The 10,835-nt window shown below is 41.5% G+C and overlaps 1 pseudogene; it reads right to left on the reverse strand.

Annotated features, from left to right (window-relative positions):
* Positions 1–2,680: 2,680 nt before the first annotated feature.
* Positions 2,681–7,582, reverse strand: LOC129392363 (NADH-ubiquinone oxidoreductase chain 5-like; annotated as a pseudogene).
* Positions 7,583–10,835: the final 3,253 nt, after the last annotated feature.

Genomic DNA, 10,835 nt, shown 5'->3' on the forward strand with positions numbered 1-10,835 from the left:
TTCATAGTTTTCTTACCACTTACCACATCACTTCAAACTCCACTAATGGTGTCAGTCCTTCTGAATTTCTAATTAGATGATCTCTTAACTGTGCATATCCAGGTATAAATTACCAATTACAAGACAACGATTAGATTCTGGCTAATGGTTTACTTCTATCACCAACTCCTCATGCTTTTTTTTAAACACAAGAATTTGATTTTTCTGCCATGGTAACTTTGTTTGGGGGCTTTTTTCCTACAGGGAAAAAAGATGGCATTGACCACTGAAACTCCATCATGGTGTTCAACTTTGAAAACATTTCTCTCATGTAGGACCACAGCTTGCCCATGTGACATATTGTTGCAAATTAGAAAGATGACCCCCTTCATTGATGAAATTAGAAAAGCCACTCTGAGCAACAACAACCACTCCGGTATATAACTTGGCAAACAGAGCAAGAACAGAACTTCAGCTGCCCCTTGCCTCATGGCCTGGATGTTTGTACAATGCATAATTGGATTTGCCATTTGTGGTGGCTCTGCTCTCAGGGTAATTTAGACAAACTGGAACAAATGCAAACCTTTCCTTTGGAGTCATCTTGTTGGAAGTGTCAGGAGAAAGGACCACAGAAAATCCTGAATTGGAGTTGTCCAGTGTTTCTACATTCGTGAGATTACTGAAGAAAACTGCACCATCTTACTGGTTGAAAGATTTTTGCCATTGTGGTACCCAACTCTTGAGATGCTTCTATTTCCTTAGTATTTAATGTGATACATCATGTGTAAGATGCTGGGTCCTTGTTGAATGCAGTGAAAATTGATGCTTACCCCTTTTTCAGAAAGGTAGCTTCCTGGATGGCCCCCATTCTTCCTATACTTTATCCTCATTCCTTGTTCTTGACTCCTCTTGCTACTGTCCACAATGTGTCTTGACCACTTACCTCAAATTAGTGCAGGCTCTTGTGTCTTGATAGATATCCTGGCTGTGGCATTGTCCCTCCATCTCAGCAATGCCTTCATGGACATCATTAAGTAATGATCCTTCCATCTCAGCATGATCCTCAAGACCCTCTTATATGTATATGTTACCCCCAATCTGGCTTGGTCAGACTGACAGTTTTCTCTTTGGCTTATTTTCCTTCTTTACCCAACATGGGCCCAGGCTCACTCATTTCACCATACTTTTATCAGCACTAGGTATTCATTTTGATACTCTGTCACAGCTACCGAGATGAAATGATTAATGTGGGTCAACCCAGCTATTTAGAACTTTTTACCAGTGGTTCTGAAATGTAACCTGAGGACCCCTGGAGGTCCCTGAAACCATTTCAGGGGTTCAGCGAGGTAAAAAACCCCATATGTCAGGATCTCCTAGTAAGTCGGGTGAAAGTAGGACTAGTATTAGTGAGGCTAAGATTAGTAGTAGAGTGCCTAAGATGTCTTTGATTGTGTAATAGGGGTGGATTGGGATTTTGTCTGTGTCAGATGGGATTCCTGTGGGGTTGTTGGATCCTGTTTCATGGAGGAATAGTAGGTGGACAGCTACTAGTGCTGTAATGATGAAGGGAAGAATGAAATGAAAAGCGAAGAATCATGTGAGTGTTGCTTTGTCTACAGAAAAGCTACCTCAGATACGTTTGACAAGAGTGGTGCTGATGTATGGGATTGCTGAGAGTAGGTTTGTTATAACTGTTGCTCCTCAGAATGATATTTATCCTCATGGTAGTGCATAGCCTATGAATGCAGTGGCTATGACTGTAAGCAGTAGAGTAATTCCAACATTTCATGTTTCTTGAAAGGCATAGGATCTATAATATAGGCCACCTCCTACATGAATGTAAAGACAGATAAAGAACGTGGAAACTCCCTTTGCATGCATGTATCAGATGATTCACCCGTAGTTAACGTCTCGACAGATGTGTGCTACTGATGAGAAGGCAGTTGTTGTGTCTGGTGTGTAGTGTATTGCTAGGAATAGGCCTGTTAGGATTTGTAGGATCAGGCAGCTACCTAGTAAAGAGCGAAGTTCCATCATGATGAGATGTTTGATGGGGTTGGGAGATCAATAAATGTATTGGTGATGATTTTTATTAGAGGATGAGTTTTTCGGATGTTGGTCATTGATGTTCTTATAGTTGAATGACAGTGATGATTTTTCATGTCACTGGTCATGGTTGGGACCCTTGTGAGAATAATGAAGACATGTATTTATTTTAAGTGTTATTTTTGTGATCAGCTTTGTGGGGGTTTCTTCAAAACCTTCGCCTATTTATGGGGGCTTTGGGTTGATTGTGAGTGGTAGTATTGGGTGTGGGATCGTGTTGAACTTTGGTAGTTCATTTTTAGGTTTGATAGTGTTTTTGGTTTACTTATGGGGAATGTTAGTTGTGTTTGGTTATACAACTGCTATGGCCACTGAGCAGTATCCTGAGGTTTGGGTTTCTAATAAGGTTGTTTGGGGGGCATTTCTTTCAGGGTTGATAATAGAGTTTTTAATCGTATTTTATATTTTAAAGGACAAGGAGGTGGAAGTTGTGTTTGAGTTCAGTGGGTTGGGAGACTGAATTATTTATGATACTGGTGATTCTGGGTTTTTTAGTGAGGAGCTATAGGGATTGCGGCATTATATAGTTATGGTACTTGGTTGGTGATTGTTACTGGCTGGTCGCTGTTTATTGGTGTTGTGGTTATTTTGGAGATTACTCGTGATAATTAAATAAAAGCATGCTAAGGGTGAGAGTAATGAGGAATGATAGGAAGTATAGCTTGATAAGGCCTTTGGGGCTTGAGATTAGTGTGGAGAGTTTTAGTTGAATAAGGGATGTGGTTTTTGGTAGAATGTTTTCTAGTCAAATTAAGTCTAAAAGAGAGGATGCTGATTTTTGGCTTATTAATAGGTTTAGGTAAGGAGGTAGATGGTGCTTGATGGGGAAATATCCTAGGAGACTAGAGAACTTAATGGAATTTGAGGGGTAGACTTATTTTAGGTTTTGTGTGTTGAGGTTAACTTCGAGTGCTAATACAAAGCCTAGGGTAATTACTATAAGGGCAGTTAGTTTTAGGTATAAAGGTGTAGTTATTAGGGGGACTGTTATTGGGGGGATATTGTTGGAAATAATGAACTCGGCAAAGACACTTCCAATTAGTAGGTGTTTGATGGAGTTAATTAAAAGGGGGTTGCTTTCATTGATGGGGGTTAGCGGGGAGAAGCGGGGTTGTCCTAGTAGTGCGAAGAGGATGATTCGGGTGCTATAGACAGCTATGAGGGAAGTGGCAATTAGGGTTATTAACAGGGCTCAGGCCTTGGTATAAGATATGCTGGCAGCTTCAATGATTAAGTCTTTAGAATAGAAACCGGTGAGGAAATGCATTCCTGTCAATGCTAGACACCAGATAACAAGGGCTGTTGTGGTGAAGGGTAGAGCCTTGAATAGGCCTCCTATTTTTTGAATATCTTATTCGTTGTTCAAGCTGTGGATAATGGATCTGGAGCATATGAATAGTATGGCCTTAAAAAAAGCATGTGTGCAGATGTGTAAGAATGCTAGATAGGGTTGGTTTATGCCGATTATTACCATTATTAGGCCTAATTGGCTTGAGGTGGAGAAAGCCATGATTTTTTTAATATCATTTTGGGTGAGAACCCAGATAGCTGTGAATAGGGTGGTGAGGGCTCCTAAGCATAATGCTATTGTTTGAAGAATTATTTTGTTTTCTGTTAGGGGATAAAATCAGATAAGTAGGAAGACCCCTGCTACAACTATTGTGCTTGAGTGGAGTAGGGCTGACTCAGGGGTGGGGCCCTCCATTGCTGACGGGAGTCAGAGGTGAAGTCCAAACTGAGCTGATTTTCTGGCTGTGGCTAGTACAAGTCCTGTAAGGGGGAGGTTTGAGGAATTTAGGTCAAGTATAAAAATTTGTTGCAGGTCTCATGTGTTTGTGTTGAACAGAAACCATGCTATGGATATGACGAACCTGATAACTCCAATGCGGTTATATAAGATTGCTTGGAGGGCAGCTGTGTTTGCATCTGCTTGTCCATATCACCGTCCAATGAGCAGGAAGGATATAATTCCAACCCCTTCTCACCCAATGAAAAGTTGGAAGAGGTTGTTGGTAGTAACAAGGATTAACATGGTGATGAGGAAGAGGAGTAGGTACTTGAAGAATTGTTTAATGTAAGGATCTAAGTGTAGGTACCATATTGAGAACTCCATAATGGATCATGTAACAAATAATGCTACTGGTATGAATATTATTGAGAAATAATCTATTTTGAAGCTAAGTGTTAATTTAAGGGTTTGAATAGTGATTCAATGTCAGTTTGAAATGTTTCTTTCTTGGCCTGTGTGGAGGAATGTTATTGTTGGAACTAGGCTGGTAATAAAAGCACATGAGACACTATTTTTTACATATGATGGATATTTATCACTTTTGTAGAAATTTGTGTTAGTTATTATAATCGGGATGATTAGTATCAGTAGTGTGAGCAGGGCAAAAGAGGAAAATAAGTTTATTACTTTTATTTGGAGTTGCACCAATTTTTTGGCTCCTAAAACCAATGGATAACTACTATCCTTTAAAAGTCTGCAAAAGCCATACTGTTAAGCCTGGGGGCATGAATTAGCAGTTCTTGCAATACTTTCTCGGTAAATAAGAAGTCTTATTCTTCTGTTACTAGATTCACAATCTAGTGGTTTTTTAAAACTATATTTACAACACAAGAGGCCCAGGATGATTTTGCAGTTTAGTGACAGTAGTAGGAGGGGTAGAATGTGGAGGACCATAAGGGCATTTTCTCACGTGAAGGAGGGTGTAATATTACTGATATGGTGTATTTACCGCGTTGTATCGAGATTAATATGTATATAGAGTATAGGGCTGTAATTACAATGTTAGTTCCTATTAAGATAATGGTGAGATTTAATCATGAGAAGGTTGATATAACTACGAACAGTTCTCCAATTAGACTGATAGTTGGGGGCAGGGCTAAGTTTGTTAGGTTTGCCAGTAGTCATCAAGTGGCTATTAGCGGGAGGAGGGTTTGTAGGCCTCGGGCTAGAATTACAGTTCAGCTATGGACTCGCTCGTAGTTTGAGTTTGCTAGGCAAAATAATATAGATGATGTGAGGCCATGGGCGATTATTAAAGAGGTAGCTCCTATGTAACTTCAAGAAGTTTGGATGAGGGTAGCTGCAATAGCAAGTGTTATGTGGCTGACGGAAGAGTATGTGATAAGTGATTTTAGGTCTGTTTGGCGTAGACAGATTGAACTGGTTATGACTATCCCTCATAAAGAGAGCGTAAGAAAAGGGTAGGCTATGAATTCTGTCAGGGGGTTGAGTATTGATGTAATTCATAGTATGCCGTAGCCCCCAAGTTTTAGTAATATGGCTGCAAGGACTATAGAGCCTGCGATGGGAGCTTCTACGTGTGCTTTGGGTAGTCAAAGGCAGAGGCCATAGAGGGGTATTTTTACTATAAAGGCTATTATGCAGGCTAGTCATATAAAGACGTTGGATCAGGAGTTGGGTAATACTTGGGTTCAGTATTGAAGTACTAGGAAATTCAGAGAGCCCGTGGTGTTTTGGATCTACACTAATGCCACTAACAGTGGGAGTGATCCAACTAGTGTGTAGAATAAAAAATAGAGTCCTGCATTGAGGCGTTCTGTTTGGTTGCCTCATCGAGTTATGATAATAGGTGTAGGAACTAGTGTGGCCTCGAATGTAATGTAAAACAGAATTAGTTCTGTGGCGGTAAAAGTTATGATTAAAAATGTTTCTAGGATGATTAGTATAGTGATGTATAGTTTTTTTCAGGTCAGTGATTCTTTGAGTAGGTGAGATTGACTGGCTAATAATATCAGAGGTAGGAGTCATATTGTCAGTAGTGGTGCAGATAGGGAGTTGGAAAAGAATGTTAATGAGAAATTAAAGCTATTATCGTTGAAGTGATTAAGAAGAAGCAGGCTTGTGAGACTAACTAGCAAGCTATGGGTTGTGATGTTAAATCAAATTATGTTGTTTTCTGATAATCAAGTCAGGGTTATTAGTATAATCGTGGGGATAATAAATTTTAGCATTGGAGGAGGTTAAGGTTTTGTACGTAGTCAGTGCCATATGTATTATTTATATGTCATTTGCCTTTTAAATTCTCATTTACTCTTAGTTATACAAAGAAGTTTCCAGCTCGAATACAGAAGCAGATATGAGACTCCACCTGTCTTGTGTTTGGTCATACATTATAGACAGTTGCAAAAATTTAAAACAACGCTACTCTTCTCACTAAGCCTTTTGCTTTCCACACATAGTTATTTTTCATTAAAATGTTATATAGGTTAATGTGTAATGAGTTTATTATGTTTTGATAAGTGAATAATTTTTAAAGTTTTCAAAGGCTATGTGACAAAAATTTATAGCGATAAGGCACAGTAATGAAATCTTTGTGGAGGCTTAATAGTTGTTAATACTGAGACCAAAAGTTTGGAAATCACTGTTCTAAAACATGAGATCACTTATGAACATTGTGGGAGGGTGATGTGCCAGGGTGCTTCTAAATCCAGATATCATGCCCACAGCAGCTGGAGAGTGAGTGTGGCCCTCAGGACATAGATATGAAGATATATTGGAGCTTTGAGAATCTTTGGTGTGTAAATGATCATTTAAGAAGTAGGTATGGTTGAAATGTCCCAGAACATGTACAGAGTGAGAGGAGAATGAGGACAAACTCCCAAGAAGTGGCAACCTGGAAAGACAGACATAAAAAGAAGAGTTTGCAAAGAAGGACCAAATGAAATGTCTAAAGATAAAGAAAGGAAGTGTGAGGAGAGTGGTGTCACAGAAATCAAGTGGCAAGCATTTCAGCAAGAACAGAGTGGTCAGCGGTGTTAAATTCTGCTCAGGCGTGGAGAAAGAGAGGGCCCTGGTGACCCTGGTGAGAGATGTTTCAGTGACCAAGAGGGTAAGAGGTTGACAGAATTCACATGTAAACAGTTTTAGATAAAGTAGAAGATGAAAAATTTGAGACAGCAGCTCTCACAAGAATTCGGTTAAAAGGGAAAAAGAGAGGTGCAGGGGGGGACACAGGATGGGTGAGGCTTTTGTAACAGGGAATGTTAATATCTAGCTCACAAAGTAGCTTTGTAATAGGGGCCGGGAGGTTGCACAGCCGCTAACGCGAGACCCTTAGCGCGGAGGTTAGAGACCCCACTTCGCCCACAGCCAGCCGGGCCGTGGTCCTCGGGGCAGAGACTACTGTGAGAGGCAGATCTCCGCCTTCTGCCTGGGATCCTCCAGACCCTTCCGCCTAGGGCTGGTGAGTGAGCTTGGGGGCGGGGGGGCAGGCTGAGGCGTGTGTCCCGCAGGGCTCCAGAGCCCTCGCCGCGGCTGCCCCCTGAGCCGGCGCAGGCCTTGAAGCGGCAGTGAGCCTCTCCCGCATCCCCGCCTCCGAGACCTAATGGCCGCGGCAGTCTCCATGGGCCGCAGTGGTCAGGACCCGGCCCCCGTTTGGGCGGCCTGAGGAGCCTGAGGGCCGGCTGGGTGCCGGGCACCTGGCTCCCTCAGTGATGACGGCTGGGTGGGGTCTGGGGGTGCCGCCATCTGAGATCTGCCTCCTCAGCCGGGCCTGGGCACTGGCGGGAGGACCCAGGTTGGTTGCTGGACGAACACTCCCGGGCAGAGTAACGGTCCAGCCCAGGGACCCCCTCCTCTTAGCCAAGCCTGGACCTTGAGCCTTGGGACCTTGCCCTTTCGTGTCAGAACAGAGAATAACATTTGTCTGGTGGAGATTTACAGGAACATTGTGACCTGAACTCAAGAAAAACAAAATGGATCTGACACCCAGAAGTTTGCAACAACTAACCACGCCCCTTCCTCACCTTTCCTGTAAAAGGGCTTTGCTGAAAGCTTTGGGGGAGTTTGGGTTTTTAAGGCATGAGCCACCTTGCATGGCCCTGTCATAAACCATTCTCTGCTCCAAACTCTGACGTTTTGGTGGTGTTTGGCCTCACTGTGCCTCGGGCACACGGACTTGCATTAGGTAACAGCTTAATATTCCATTTATGTAATTATCTTCATGTGTCTGTCTTTCTTGTCTAATTACAGGTATCTTGAGTTAAGTGGTCTCTTTAACACCCCTCTCTATATTCTCAGTATCTGCTACTTATCTGACAAAGATCTTCACAGGAAGATCTATATATATTTGTTTAAATTAATTACTTACCTTTCTTACTCTTTCTTAGTATAAAGCAGGCTTATAGTTCTTAATAAACAATGGAAATAAAGAACTATCATCGCATTTGAAGGAAGCCTTAAAATGCTTATGTAAATAAGGCCATACAGCTAATTGATATCATCTAGACAAGAGATTAACATAAAAATTCTAAAAAATACAGAAAAATACAAATAATTTTTAACTCTCAGAAAAATGTGCATTCCTTGTTCCTCCCTGACGAGGGGATGTGTATTAACTATCTCTATTTCAAGCCAGTGGCAGCAGGGAAGGCAGAGGAGAGTCACCAACTGTGGAAGCTCTGAGAAAGGAATTGAGTTTTGACTGATGGAAAGATATACTCAATTCATCTCTGTACATCTAGTAAGTGGAACTTTGAAATCCTAAATATACACTAAGGTTATTAACAGTGACCTCTTAAAGATCTATGAAGTATTAGTGAAGTGAAATCATTACAGAAAATCACGTGTTCAGAAGAAAATGAGCCTAATTAAAAGGGATGGTGATTAAAATTTATATGTCCGATTCATAATTCTTCAATTATTTTTGTGAGATTACGCTAACATCTGTGTATTAAAAATTCCATTACAAACACAAAACACACAGGAGCCTCTATAGGCTCAAAAATAAAATTACGGGGGATATGTGTATGCATATGGCTGATTCAGTTTGTTGTGCAACAGAAACTAACACGGTATTGTGAAGCAATTATACGCCAATAAAGATCTATTAAAATAATAAAAATAAAATAATGCACAGCCGAGAAATCAGCAGCATGCTAATGACCATTTGTTTTATTCATTAATGAGATGGATAATTGGTGAAGTGAATATTCTCTTCCATAATCTTTCATTAAAGAAAGATTTTTCTTCTGAACTAGCAGTTTGTTTTAGAGCAGAGCCAACGACAGCCTCTCAAAATATATGAGGCGATGGTATCTAGCTCTAACTAATGATGGAAAACACTCAGGACTAGTAAATCCTTAACTCTTTCAGTATGTGGGTAGAAAATAGAGTAGGGGCTAAACTTCAACCCTGTTTGTGATGGACATCTATTACATTCTTCATCCCCCATCAGTTTTGTATGCCCTTCCTCTTCAGGGGGAAATGTCTGCAGTATGATCATCACCTCTCCAGTGTGGAAATCAGAAGTAAATTGTCAGCCTCCATTGCAGATAGGATGAAGGTACATGATCAGAGCACCGCAGTCAGACACGCCTTCTGGGCCTTCCAGTCAAACATGAGTAACAGGAGCAACTAGATGCCGGAGGTGGGAACAGGAAGAGCATTAGCATCCCAGTTGTTGGAAGACTGGGTTCCTGCCGCAGAAGTGCAGTCAGCACTGGCCGCAGTGCCAGTCACGTTGAACTTGTGATATTTGGCACCCAACAGAGGCAGTGAGTACAGTTTCCTCAATAGTCTGGTTCTGTGTCACGATTTGGAGTATTACTACTAGCAGCTCACTTTTGAGTCTTTTTTTTTCTCAAAGTATCCCAGTGAATCTATTAACCACCTGATATTCTCAAATGCATCACTTTTCTGATTAAACTAGCCAGAACAGATTCCACTGTTTACAACCAAGTGTTCTGACAGATACACCACGTAGCTCATAAATTGAAGGGGTGAGGGCAAATCAAGCTCTAAATGCTTCTTTGAGCTCTTTAAATCTTTACTGGAAGAATTTATGTGAAGTCAATATATTGGATGTTTCTACTCTAAAAGGTAATGAAACTGAACAGCCAAGTACAAGGAGGGGTGCATGGTCGCCAGGGCTTTGGGTTTCCATCTTGATACCACCATCACCAGCTCCGGATAAGTAACCTAACCACGTTGATTCTCAATTGTACCACTTATGATAGATGACAGTAATACCTAACGATTGTTAGGATTAAATGGGATAACCTTTATAAAGTATTAGGGCAATGCTGCATACCAACTGACAAAGAGCTTTTATTAGCTATTGCTAATGCCTTATAATATTGGTGAATTTTCAGTTACAGAGAATCTAATCCACTCAAGCTACTTTAAGCAGAAAAAGATTCATTTTAGAGGATTAAATCAGTTCCAGAGGGCTTCCCTGGTGGCGCAGTGGTTGAGAATCCGCCTGCCGATGCAGGGGACACGGGTTCGTGCCCCGATCCGGGAGGATCCCACGTGCCGCGGAGCGGCTGGGCCCGTGGGCCATGGCCGCTGGGCCTGCGCGTTCGGAGCCTGTGCTCCGCAGCGGGAGGGGCCACAACAGTGAGAGGCCCGCGTACCACACACACACAAAAAAAAATCACTTCCAGAATGTTTGGGAAGGCTGAAGAAATGGAGACTAGGGTAAGCTTCTAGAAAAGCCCCCAAAACTACCCACAGAATAGGCTAACAAGGAAGCTGCTATCCCAGTCCTGACCTGTCAAGTGTATGAGCAGGAAGCCTTCTCATAACTAGGCAGCTTTTGCTAACACTGCTAGCTCCACCACCTGTGCTATGCTTGGGACTCTACCTGCTGAATCAGGAAATCACTATTCAATTCCCATCAAACTAAAAATAAGATTAGTTTGACCCATTTTTTAACCTTATATAAACAAAACTGTAAATTATATACTCATCTGTGTCAGCTATTCACCATCATGTATGT

The sequence above is a fragment of the Physeter macrocephalus genome, chromosome 8, assembly GCF_002837175.3.
Source record: "Physeter macrocephalus isolate SW-GA chromosome 8, ASM283717v5, whole genome shotgun sequence".
Classification (NCBI taxonomy): domain Eukaryota; kingdom Metazoa; phylum Chordata; class Mammalia; order Artiodactyla; family Physeteridae; genus Physeter; species Physeter macrocephalus.